This window comes from Cynoglossus semilaevis, chromosome 15 (assembly GCF_000523025.1).
Source record: "Cynoglossus semilaevis isolate Cse_v1.0 chromosome 15, Cse_v1.0, whole genome shotgun sequence".
NCBI classification, from domain to species: Eukaryota; Metazoa; Chordata; class Actinopteri; order Pleuronectiformes; family Cynoglossidae; genus Cynoglossus; species Cynoglossus semilaevis.
Genome location: NC_024321.1, coordinates 7,288,671 through 7,302,624, shown reverse-complemented (window position 1 = coordinate 7,302,624; position 13,954 = coordinate 7,288,671). Strand labels below are relative to the sequence as shown.

The window sequence follows — 13,954 nt, the reverse complement described above, 5'->3', positions numbered from 1 at the left end:
GCACTGTCTGATTTTGTTCCCAGCATGCATATGGCTCAGTTGTCTCCCAGAAGTCGGTCAGAGTCTTGCCAGCTCAGTTTGGCATTTAAGATATTAGGCTGGAAGGCATCCACCGAGGATCATTTGAGAGTTGGTAACTGGACTGATCACTGAGGTGGAAATGGATTAGTTAAGAATTGGACAGCACTTAGTGTCCACTTCTGAGTGGTAAACTGCTTAGAAAACTGCAAATTAATTAAGAATTATGATGTGTTTACTGAACCCTGCCATACCGACGCAATCTGAAACTCATAATTACAAGGCAGAATGACCATAAAAGCTCACTAATGATCGTCTGTGATCCTCCATTACTCTTTGCTTTATATCTGCTGAGTCACTATTAGCTGAATGTCAGTCCGATTCCTGATCTGAAATTGTTTTCTGACTAAAACAAACAATAAAAAAAACCACTGGGACAGCCAGTATGTCTCATCAACAGATAACAACACAACAAGGTTTGTAGAAAATGATAAGCAGACCAAATTATTTTTTAGTATTTTTTTTTAAATTAAAAACATTTAGTAATAAAAAGCAAAAAGGTTAGGGAAATAACAAATGTATGAAGCCTCAACATTGATCTGGTTGATTTCACATAATAATAAATCCATTAACATGTTCATTTTTACAGCCTTAAGAGGAAGTGGGAAGTTTTAAACACAAGTCCTAGTTACTGAAAAAAAAACAAAAACATTTAGGTTTAGTTTTGACAAATTCTGTTGGGTTTGGGTCTGACTAAAACTGTAGTCAAGACTGACTGGAGTCTCCTTGATAACAAGTCAGAGACATTGAAGAAAAATCTCAGTCAGTCCAAATCACATCCCCAGGGGTTTTCAAGTGTTGTCCACAAAAACAAGTTAAAGTCTCCTCTTTTCCAAGTCTTAGTCTTTGATGAAAGATTTAGTTGGAGCCAGAGATACATTTAGTCGGTTTAAAAAAATAGAATTTAAATCGTGAATTCCTTCCAGGTCCAGCTACATGTGTGGGTTCTAGACCGGAATGGAACGAGACTTAATTTAAAAAGCTTAAAATATCAGACCTTGGTTTTATTTCATCAAACCTAGCTATCGTTTCATTTAACGGTCAATTAGTTACCAATGAATTGTCTATTTTTTGCAGCTCTAAAAATACCTTTATTGATGTTTATGACCAGAAGGTAAAAGTGAGGAATGTGCACGACTGCACTGTGTGTGGATCTCAGCACCATGTGACTGTGTCTAAAGGACGGTCGAGGCCTCCGTGTGATCAAAGACGTCTGGAGACAAAAACAGGAGGCGATCTGTCACACCATACATTCATCTGTGTTGTGTCTGTCGCTGCTCCTGTATTTTGTCCCTTGATCAAAACTAAAAACCTCGTCCTTAAGAAATGCTGGACGTCATAGTTGGTTTCATTCATTCAGTTCCTGTATGTTGTATATGTAGTAATTACTAGAGCTTTTGTAAAGCTGTGCCAGACCTAATTAATCATCACTGTTGGAATATTCACGTTTCATGGTTAGAAGGGATTCGGACACATTTACCCCCTTGTCTGCTGTGGGCGTGTGAGTGAGGTGTGGAGTGTGTGTGGTCTTAAATATTTGACTGTTAACAGGATTTGTCTGGATTGTCTGGATTTGAAACAGTGGCTTGTGGGAGCTGAGGAATGTTTCTGCTGCTCCACCTGCTGTAGCACTTCTCATAGTATTTAACGTGAATACCAGAAATACTTTAGTGCTAGCTCTATATACTCCAAGTGATCTCTGTGGTTCAGTTTCATTATATTATCAGAGACAAAATGCTTTCGGCCCTAACAAGCATTGGCAGCTGTTGTGTACAACACCCAGAAGAGCATTTGATGCTGATACTAAAGCTTACATCAAGGATCCCAACACATCACTTTAGTGCCCACCGTTAAACCCTGCTTTCCTGGATAACATTGCTTTTACTATAACGAAAAAGAAAAAAACAAACAAAAAAAACAAACAAACAAAGTGAAAGACATTGCAGCCAAACACCAGATCTAAAAATCAAACAGCGTATCTAATCTCATGTCTTCTGATGTTTTAAGTTTTTTTTTTTTCCAACATAGCTCATTTTTATCAGCTCGTTTACTATCCATATGTGCACTACCACTACGTTTTAAGTTTTTTTTTTTTCCGACACAGCTCATTTTTATCAGCTGGTTTACTATCCATATGTGCACTACCACTCTGGCAGATGGAGGAGTGAACTCAGGAACATGTGGTTTTTACCGGAGAGATACTTTGTTCTTGTAGAATCTGTGGATGAGCCGCAGTATGGATTTGTTGTGGAGCGCCTGAGATACAGTGTGACGAATGGTAAGGCCAGAAGAAGTAGGCAGGGGTCTTAAAACACCGGGGGTGCAGCGCCACGACTCCTCTCAGTATGTGCTGCATGAAACTGACCACCCCTGAGCACACATACAGTACACACACACCCACACCACCCTATGGCCGTTGGATAGTTCCTGTATATACTGTAAGGTTTATAGGATGTTATGTGCCAACAGCCGGCAGCACTAACTTTAGATGTACAGATTGTCCGTGTTAAAGGGGCCGTCAAGGGTTTACAGCATAAATGGATTAGGTTTTAAAACACAGAGTAATGTTTAAGACAGTTAAATATTGAAAAAATATATATGGAGGAACAATATCATTAACATCCATTCAGAAAATAAGGTACTGAAATCTCCAGACCAGGCTCAAAATAAAATCTAAACTTCATGGACCAAACTATACCAGGTACTGGTTTAACGTTCTGGTAAGTAATAGAGCATTGTAATTAGATCAACAGAATTATGGTTAATCAGTGAAGCACATTTGTTAAAAAAGAAAATGTTTACAATCTAAGGAAGAGTTTTATAAGTAAGAAAAAAATTTACAGTTACGTTCTCCATATAAATCTATTTTCTCATACCATTTCTTGATGTTTTTTTTAACAGTTGCCTAAGATTATTTTAAATGGTTTTTTTTTTGTTTTGTTTTTTAATGTTTTACCATGAACTTGATTCATAGGACAAGGCTGAAGATAACATGAAAAAAAAAATTATAATCAGCAAAGATAGAGTATAACGTAACACCAAAGCAGCACAGGACGACTTAAAATAAATTTTAATAGAAAACTAGTAATAAACCAAAAACTAAAGTACTTTTCCCTTGTGTTTTTGTCTGTATTTAATTCCAATTGCCCACGGGGATGAAGTAAAGGTACAATACAAAACATGTTATGAATTTAATATGCATGTGTTTAACTACATCCTTCCATGCAGCCATAAAGCCCACAAAATAAAAGTTAATTAAACGCTATTCACAATTCAATGTATTAATGCACTAATTAGGAACTAAAGCTGCTCTATTTTTTTCTAGTTCTGCTCTTTTTCCTTGGCAAAACAACAACTTCAAGCACAAGAACTCAGAGAGAATAGGTTAATAGCACAAGTGCACACAAAGCAGCCAGCTTTGTACTGCATCCACGGCTGCTGCTGAACGGGACAGAAAATGGGAGGAAAAAGGAAGGGAATGGTTGATGCCTGGAAAAAAAAAGAAGAAAAAAAATGGAACAAAAGAAATGAATGGAAATGAGAAGCAACAGAGGGAAAATGGAAAAATAAAAGTCAAAGCAGATAAAGAATCAGTCCCAGTGCATTTTTTTTTAAAGTTGAGGTTAGGAAAGCCTGAAGCAGTGATGCTAGTCACCCGTCCCCAGGATGAAGACAGATTGTGATGGTTGGTCAGCTGAGACATGATGTGATGATGTCTGAGAACAGAGAGATCTGGGCAATAACTGCTAGAGAGCAGATAGAGGACATGACTGTTACGTGTTTTATGTCCACTTTATCAGAATATTAAATACTAGAAAAGCTAACACATAAGATATAAAAGTCAGACAGAACGCAAAAATATATGACCCGTCAAAAAGAAACCAGAGATTCTGGTCTAACGTCTTAAGATATGATCTTCCTCGTGATGCCACCATCATATCCAGACAAACCAACAACAAACACACTCCCTCACACCGCCGTACGAACTCAGCGGGATCATCACGACTCAGCCCAGGTCACTGTTTGCCATTCAATAAGGCATGAGATGAATGATGTGCAGCGACACGTCAACACTTTCCAACTCCAACAACTCTGTGCATTTCATCACAATTTGACAGAGCATTCATTCGGAGGAAGAGGCTTTTTCTTCAACACTACCCGGTGACAGATTTATTTCGGACACTGATGCCAGTGTTTACTACCTTCTCATGAGCTCACATCCCAAAACGACAGACTTGGGCTCCCAGCTGATAAAACCTGATCATACATTGCTGTCAGCATGGAGGAGCACAGGGATTGACATTGCTTAAAACTTGATAAAAAGACAATGGTATAAAAAAAATGGCCGATCTAAAAAATGTGCAAGTCTGATGTATTCGTGTGCCAACACGTGTTGGAAAATGTTTTGGAAAATACATGTTGGACTCATTTTTGACATGAAACATGTAAAAAGGAGGTTTTATCTCACATACAACAGTATTAAACACGTGAGTGTGTGTCAGCACCACCACCTGAATCACTGAAATAACAAGGATTTCCACCTCTGAAAAACACAGGTTAAGTACAGATCCCATGACCAGCAGACTGTTTTCAGTGCACTCTGAAGCCAAACGGGTTTAAAGTTTTACTGAAACGCATATAACTGTGATTATTATTATTATTAAACAGTCATACAGCTGGCTCTGAAATTGAACCATAATCTGATCATACATGGCACAAGATCAGCTGTTTCCAGTGAAATCAAAACATTCGAATATCCTGGCGTTTAAGTTGTTGAGACCATCAAACCTGTTTGTCTCTGCACGTTATATTTACTGACTTCAATTGGGGGGAAAAAAAACTCAAGACAAACCATAGTTAGAAAATCCTAAGTGGCTTAAAAATAATAATAATAACAAATATTTGTCCTTTTTTACGCAGTGTTCTAGTCTCCTGCGGCGCGTCAGAGCGAGCAGCCACAGAACCAGACACCTCTCCAAACACAGGGGCCGGGGGGTTTCAGACACCTACCAGCTTTTCACGCCGAATCCTCTTTTCTTCTGTCATTTTGAAAAGTGTCCCGAAATGAAGCAGACGCAGAAGACAGTGAGGCACAGCCGAGTCAGGAAACAGTGAGTGGAGAAACACTTTGTTTCGCCAAGTGTGTTCCACATTACGCAGCGCAGAAACAGCAGCCCCGGTGAGTTCAGGCAGCAGGGCTGCACTGTGCTCCGCTGTCGACTGCTCCCAGCCAAGCGGAATATTCAAGTTGGGAAAATGAGAGAGAGCGACAGGGGGGAGAGAGAAAGGGAGAGGAGCAGCCAGACAATCACAGGAAAGCAGCTCCTCCTACCCGCACAATACAAAAAGCAGAAAGCAGCGCACAGCAAACCAGAAACCGCTCCAATGTCTTCAACTGAGATCAGCTGCGGAGCAGGGTCTGACAGAAGCCCATTAATCCATGTGTAAACTCGTTGCAGCTGCGGACCTTTTACCATATATGGGCCCTGACGTCACATAAATTCTTAAATGACCCCATTTCAATCTGATGACAGGAATAAAATAAAGTTTTACTGCTCAGTAAACAAGATTCACAGCCCGAAAGATAACGGCCCCCGATGACAGCGGTCCGTCATCGTTTATATTATATTCAGGGCTGATGTAACACTCTGTCATATGAACGCAGCTGTTATTATTTCATCAAAAGCTTTGAGGATCAACTGCACAGTGCAGTCACTGGAGAATCCACGGTTTAAGACGCACGTGTTTTTAATGGAGACTGCTACTGTATTGTTGCCGTCGGGGCTGCCATCCTGTCCCAGTGGTTTCAGGTTCATCTGTCAGGACAGATGGCAAATGCAGCCACAGTAATATAAGGCAGATGGAAATGTGACTCAGCATCTGAGGTCACTCTGTGAAGTTACACATCTGTTGGAGATCAAACGTGGGCAGGATTATTAGGTTATGCAGGACAAACATTCCTTAAACAGAAATATAAAATGTATCCTACAGTATTTTTCTGAAAAAAGTGATGTTTTGTGTCATGTGACATTATTAACTGAAACAACTAGTGCTAACGAAATATACTGTGCATCCAAGCACATGCAAGTAAATTGTTTTTTTTATTGTATGTTCTTTATTATTAATTTATAAATTTAATATATTTATTTTATTGCATTATTATTTCAGTTTTCTCCTTATTTTTTTAGGCAATATTTCAATCTCAAATTAAAGTATATGACATGCTCCAATCACATTGGAAACATTTTTACCTGAATTATTACCATTACTATGGCATTCTTTTCTTTTTCTGACAATATGCCCCTCTTTTTTTGCCAATTGCCCCGTGGAGATAAACCTAATTCTAGACCTGAATAGTATAACATAACACAGCATGACATGACATGACATGACATGGGATCACATGACATGACATAATCCTCATTAGCCCTGCCCTGCCGTAGGAGTGAAGTGACAGCATCCATAAAGTAGTAACTGGGTGAAACAGTAAATAGAACTGTTGACTATAGAGCACATAAGCATTCATTTCTACTGACAGAAATCCATTCACAGATTCTGAACCATCTGCAGTACTATTCCCTACCTCAGTTCAATACAAGAATTCAACCTTTAAACCACACCACATGAGGGTCATTACAGACAGGTGTGGTCTGCCTGAGAACCAACTCCTCTGAGGACCAGTGTGTTCATCGACGCTCTCTGTTTACTATATTTATGTCAAAGATGTTGTATATTGTCAAATGACTGCTTGTGGCTCTTCTTGTTGCCAAACCCCAAACCTTCTGTCTGTGGCAATAATAACAACCTCCCTGAGTGCAAATGATTCAGATTGTCTGATGTGGGCAGCACAGAGTTCAGCCGCTGTCATCAATATTCCCAGGGTCTTTATATTCTCAGTGTAGGATAAGCCTCAATCAGCAATACCTTGATTGGACTAATGTCCTTATCTCAGTACACAAGCACAGGAGCCCAGTCTACTTTTGGTTATACTGTACTCCTCATTGGTTACTACAGTAAATATATGTGTCATATAAACAAAATGAAGAATAATTTCACCTTTAGCTCAGTGTGTGTTAGCTATTAGCTGTTAGTCTAATCCTGGATACTGGCGTGTACTGAAGCCATTACTGAAAACCTAACAGTCTGTAAGAGACAGCCTTCCTAGGAGCTTTGCTGCTAGCTGGATGTTGGCAGAATGCGGTGCTTCTGCCTTTTCCTCCAACATTTTTTAAGGGTACATAACTTTTTAACAACTTTTAAAGTTTCCCTTGGGAATGAGACGTTATTGTAACACCAAAGCTGCCGTGCTGAGATTGCAGCATCTCGTGCGGGTTTCATAAGGTCGAAGCCTTACACAACATGAATTTATTTGAGAACCAAACTGAATATACAATAAAATCACACCATAAAAAGTACTACAGTACTGTATAACCTTTATAACCTATATCCTATGTGACCTGACTTGCGTTAAAATAAAAAACAAGATGAAAAATGGAAGAATACATGGAAGAATCAAAGAGTCAGTGACAGAATGAGGACAGACTGGAGGACAGAGACTTCTGTAGACAGTGAAGACACTGGACACTGAAGAGTCGGTCCCTCTGTCAGGCAAATATGGCTCAGATGTGGGGGGTATAATGCATACAGTAGATCCGTACCTAACAATCTCTGTGCCAGCGTTTGGTCGTGTCTCTCTCAGACACACACTCAGAAGTGCACACATGCATGACAAATCAGCAGCACTGCCAAACAGCATGTGTCCAGAGGAAATGCATCAGCTCCCGTTTTCCACGGCTCATGAGGGACTTGTTGTACCAAACCGGTCTGTCTTGACGGCGACAAAGTGTCGTAATAAGAGGAATTTGTCACTGCACAGAGTTTGAGTGTATTCCCCTGAGAATACACGACTTAGTTCAGGTTGTTGTTATCACCTACGTACATAAAATGTATCTATAGGAATCTTTAAAAACACATCAAAATAAATAAATAAATAAATAAAATACTGTGGTACGTTTTCTTTATAAAGGCTACTTTTATTCTGGTAACAGTGAGAAAAATAAAATGATAATTTACAAGTGCTCCACAGAGCAGAGCAGGTAGAAGTCAGTGACTGCTGCAGCCTCTGTGAGAGCTGTGGAATTACAGCTAACCACACACGGCTGCTCAGGTTTCTTAGACCATATATATATATATATATATATAATTTAGTTGCGTTTCCACTGGTCCTAAGTACTGCAGTAAGATAAAGCAGACCAGGAGACAACAGTAACAACCACTCACTGACCGTACACCTGTTTCTCAGTGAGGCCGACCTCCTTCCATAGATCCATAACAGTCTTTGTTATGATTTAGACCACTTATCCAACCACAGTTGTGTCTGCACCATGATGCTAATTCAGTTTGAGACTCAGGGCAACTCATTAGGATTAGCAGATTAAAACCGTGCCTGAGAATTTGTCTCTCACGCTCGCTAAAGAATTTAAAACTGAAATTCAATCTGTTCATTAATGGAAGATATTACAATGGAGTTTCCATTTAAGGTAATATAGTGATACAGCATTGGAGAGCATTAGGTTTTTGATGTAAACATCAACCGCTTTTAATACATCTATCAGAAGAAAGAAATGTAAAGAAACACAGAATAAACATCAACAGATGAGACTGTCAGCCTTGGTGGTATCACAGTTAAATCTACTGTTGTAATCTATAATATTTTCACAGTTTTTCCTTTAATTTTATAAAGATGGTGGTCAGGTAGAGTAATATTGTATTACAGTTGTCACAAATTCAAGTGGACCTAGTCATATTAAATATTTATACTTATACTTTACTTATTATATAAAAATATCAATATGTATACAATATATTATGAACACAACCATTAATAACTTATCATAAATTATTTTTCTACAAAACTACGAGCAAGAGTGAAAAAACTGAGATCAAACTGTTGAAACTCTGACAATGTTTTGGAATTTAATGTAATAAAAAAAGTTAAATATTAAAATAATAATATACATGCAGAAATACTAGTAACATTGAACTTCCTGTGAATCCTCTGATATTTTAACCATTTAATTGGATTCAGGTTTTTTTTTTTTTTTGCTCTTTCCAAATATGAGCTAACCACGTACTATAATTATACCTGTAAGTGAAAACCAAGGAAAAAAATATCCAGTAACCGAGGAGAGTGATATAGGCTTTCAGTCTTTTGTTTCCCTCCCATTATGTTTTTATTAGATTTTGATCCCCACTGCAGTTGATAAGCCCCCCCCATAGCAATTACCCCAGTGGTTCCTGTTGGTGCGGGTGATTCTGCACACCTCGGATTAGTTGTCGCCTCTAAACACATTGTACGTCTGAGTGTTAAACCTGTGTGGTTCTCAGACTATCGAGTGACACACCGTCCAGTTTCGATGACAGATGACTGGAGGAGAAGTACTCTGCAGGATGAGGATCACTCACCCACTGTACAGTGCACACGTACACACAACTGATCTGTCCTCTCTCTAACACACACACACACACACACACACATACTGGGGCTTTACCATTAAGGTGTGCAGTGCAGCCTGAGAAAAAATAAAAATAAAAAAAAAAACAACTTACAAGACGTTTTTCTTGTAAGTGAGAGATCACGATGACTTGGATAAGAAGTTTCAATTGCAGTGTTTGCGTTAGAATCCAAAGATAATGCTGCAGGAAGGCACAAGAGGTGTGAGTGGTAGAAAAGACCCAGGAGGCAGACTGTAGACATACAAAATCATTTAAAAAAAAAATACAGAGAGGACGTTTTAAAAAAAATATGGGTCAGACAGAGCAGAGCTAAGACTGGTCCAGAATCCACGAAGGCCTGGTCTAAATCAGAATGTGTAAACATGTACAGGTCTAATGCTGTTATCTCCCGGCCTCCTGGGCTTATGTCCGGAGGTGTGATTAGAACAGCAGATGAAAGGAGTAAGGTGGAAAATATAAATGGAGAAAAAATATGGGAGGATATGAGATGCTGAATGCCTTAAAATAGATTGTGCTTTTTAAAAAAGAAAAAAATGTTCCAGATAGTGGAGAGAGATAAGGAGCAGACAACATCTTTAGACACAGCAGACTGTGTTGGATAATGGCTGCAGGTGCTGATACCAGCTCGTCTAAGGGTCGTCATCTAAGGAAGTAAAGCTTGGAGATTCTTCATGTGTGTATGAATTGTCTCAGAATCTAAAAACATGCAGATTAAATTGGTCTAATATTGTAGTCAATATATTAGTCAATATATTAATTAATTTAGAGTCCATGACTAAATAGGTATATAGTTTCCTTATTTTCTTTAAATAATCAGTTTGTTTTTGGAGGTAAATATCTACCAGAGGAAAGAAATCAAATCAAGTGTCGGTAATGCAAAGCTAAGGATACAGAGCTGCTGATAAATCTTCCCAAGAAAACCAAAGTTTGATGTTAGCATGAGTAGCTTATGTTAGCTAAGACTATTGTTGGAAATAAATCTCAATTTATATATCAGTAACATATATATTCAATATTATTAAGCACAGGATAGAAAATCACATCAGATGATCTGTGACATCACATTTATTATGTATTTTCTAGGCCATTATATAAATCTATAAAAAAGAAATGTTCAAAATAATTTAAAAGATCCCAGAACTACGTTTATACTTGATCATATTCATATGCATTATAGTTCACCATTTGCAAAACACTTGTACTACAGCGATCAGAATGGCATTCTAAGTACTCCTAAGGGTTAGTACTCTCTAGTAAGTATAAAAACAGTTGTATACTCACACAAATCATTTACAATCGTACTCAGGAAAGCTCAAGTGAACCCAGTAACCCAGTACTTTATGTACAGGTACATTCAGCTTCTGACACAAATGACATATATCGTAGTCAAGCCTATATAGGAATAAATGAAAACCTTGATAGTATTTCTCTCAATTATTCATCAACAGCAAAGATCCCTCGGCTTGTTTAAATTGCATCATTCTTGAGTTGGCACCAAATGTCCTCATGATTTTTTAAAATGATTTCAAGCACCTTGACATTTATGACATTTCTTCTTGACATGCACAGTGTGCTGCTGTGTGTGGAGGTCCAAAATAACTCGTGACCTCCCTGACCTGAACACCTCCAGGCTACGTTAAAGCACCTACCAGGTCAGGTGTAGTCCTTCAGAGTCAACTGAGCGTAAGGAGATGTAAGTGGGCGTTTTGACCGGAGGCTCTTTTGAAGAATACAAAGTGTGTGTCTGTGTGTGTGTGTGTGTGTGAATAAACCTTTCAAGAAGTTAGTACAGACTCTTTACATGCAATACAAACTAAAACTGGATTTTGGTAATGCACAGCAACCCTTAATATTCTCAATAATAATAAAAAAAATTCACAGTTCAGTGTTGTCAATGATTCATTTCATTTGTTAAACATAAACACATTTACAGAGAAATTTTCTTCTCAGTCCTTAAGGACTTGACCCAAACCTGTTAAAAGCTCTAAAGTTTCATTTCCATCTTAACTTGTTCAATAAGTTTTACAGACATATATTTTTTAAATATGCCTTTTTTACCAGAAATAATAAGGTTTTTATTTATTAGGAACATTAAAGTCTTTCCTTTATTTTTCTGCCTGTTAACGGGCTCAAGTAAATTACCAAACTATAGATTTTAGTTTCCATTACATTTTGGGAAAAGTGCAAATGTAAATGGGATTTTTTTAGCTAACTCTCAGGGTAAAAAAAAACAAAAAACCTGCACATTTACTGCTAATCGATTGCTGCCTGAGGAATGATGGTACAAACTTCGAAAAGCTTTGAAGAAGAAGTGCTTCATTACAAAGTTGTCAGGATGCGATGATTATCCATAAAAATCTTGACTTAATGTCCTTTTCAGTTTTACTCTGATGGCACAAAAACAAACGCTCCTCATTTGTTCAAACGTAATCAAACAGTCGTGGGGTGTAACATTTATTAGCCACTGCTACAGAGGGCAGAAAAATGTTAAAACTTTAATCATGTTTAACATACTCACTCTTATTGCAAATGTAGTATTATTTAAGGTCTTAAACATTCTGGACACAAACTTTGTTTGATGTGCTGTCAACACAGATGGATGGTTGTATTTTTATTATTTTCACTATTTATAGAAAAAACAGTTGCCAGGTTCAAGAAGACATCTTCTCTAATAACAAAGACTGAACTAGAAATCTTACCCTCAGCAAGGATTTTTTTTTTTTTTTATCATGGGCCACCGCGACCGCAGAGAATTATAATGGAAAACGACAGCAAACACAGATGTACGCCACCACCTGCCAACACTCCATTTTCCATAACGTCCACAGCAGGTTAAGGAGAAGAAAATGACTGTGGACTGTTGCAGAAATGTGTTTGAAATGAATTTCACTTGATGAAAGCAGAGGAGTTTCTGTATTAGGGCTGTGCAAGATACGAACACTGCGAGGAACGAGAGCGGTGCAGGAAATGTGAAGCTCCAGGAGCTGAGCACAAGACTCTGTCTCGTTAAGAAAGAAACTCCACTGAAATGTAGTCATCCAAACAGATAAGCTGGAATTCATCATTATAAGACTGTGATTCCACTGAATTTTGAAAGCTTTGGTTAAACCAATCAGATTTAGTAATGCTTAATTGATCCCTCGGGGGCGCCGGAGGGTATTGTCCGGTGGAACAAACTTTGTTATCTTAGGAGTGGACAGCCATAAAACTACCATGTGTAGTAATGTGTGTATATGTTGTGTTTGGTATGTTGTTCTGTTTTTGTGAATATAATAAACAGTACCATTTATTTTGTTTAACTATGCAAAACAACTATTAAAAAAAAACATTTGTTTGTTTTGTACTGTAACTTGATTGTTGTGATTACATTTTCTACAGACATGGCCATTGACTCACTATAGCTCTCTTACAATAGCAACATTATTGCTTTCTCAATGCCTCTAACATAGATTTACAAGTTTAAAATTATTTTTTTCTTTCCTAGCCTAGCCGTTCTTTCTAGCTTCTTCCTTTCAGTATGTGACATAGGACAAAAACCCATAATAACTACATGTAAAGACCATCATTCTGTTGTCCATGTACTCCATGTACTTGTGTTCTGTACTTCATCAGCACTGTATAAGTTCAGTAATCAGCTTTTTTAATCAATTATGATACACAAGTGACCCAAAACTTTAATGTGTTTTATTCAGCAAGGGCTCATTAAAGCTGCAGTACTTTACCCTTGAAGTACTTCCTCCTATTAAAGCACACACCCTGAAATAGGGTTTTTAGATAAAGGTTGTGTCAAAACACTGACTCTGGACTGTTACATTGACTGTATGGACATCAAACGACTCAATGTAATGACAAAAAAAAAAAAAATCTTGCTCTCTAAGCCTGAGTATATACACATATACTGTACATATAAAAATTCAAATTTTACTCTATAAGGTCCTTATCATTTAACATAGTATGTTAAACTCTGGAAAATGTGTAAAAAGAAAAAGTGTTGAGTTGTCTTTCCATTTGAAATTCTATATAGAATACACAGCAGGAGACGGTCAGATACATTAACATAAGCAGGAAAATATTTGACGAAACATTCTGTCGACTGTTGGCGCCTGAATGTAGCATTCTGGAGCAGCTCCGTGTGACTTTTGCAGAGATTTTCCGCTGTATTCTCACTCCCTTCTTACTTGGGCATTTTCTCTCTTATTTGACAAGGGGGCTGGCAGGAGAGTGTTTACTGACATTTTCACAGAGAGCTCCCTCTAGACTATTTCCGAGGTGCATGTCTGAAAGCAGCTGTACAGTAGTTTGGCTCTTTTGTTTGTTCCCTGCTGATTATCTGATTGAATTGTTATTGCCTTTACACCTC

The 13,954-nt window shown here is 37.9% G+C and overlaps 1 protein-coding gene across 4 annotated transcripts in view; it reads right to left on the bottom strand.

The window, feature by feature from the left end:
* Positions 1-13,954, bottom strand: part of mid2 (midline 2) — a 119,145-nt gene that overhangs the window by 71,135 nt on the left and 34,056 nt on the right. Inside the window, exon 1 of one of the 4 annotated variants that reach the window (XM_008326696.3) lies at positions 5,089-5,672. The exons of 2 other annotated variants lie outside the window; for them this stretch is intronic. The gene's annotated coding sequence lies outside the window, so the exon portion shown is untranslated. Of the gene's footprint in view, positions 1-5,088; positions 5,673-13,954 lie in introns of those variants that run through there. One more of the 4 variants, XM_025063026.1, reaches the window with a different exon arrangement.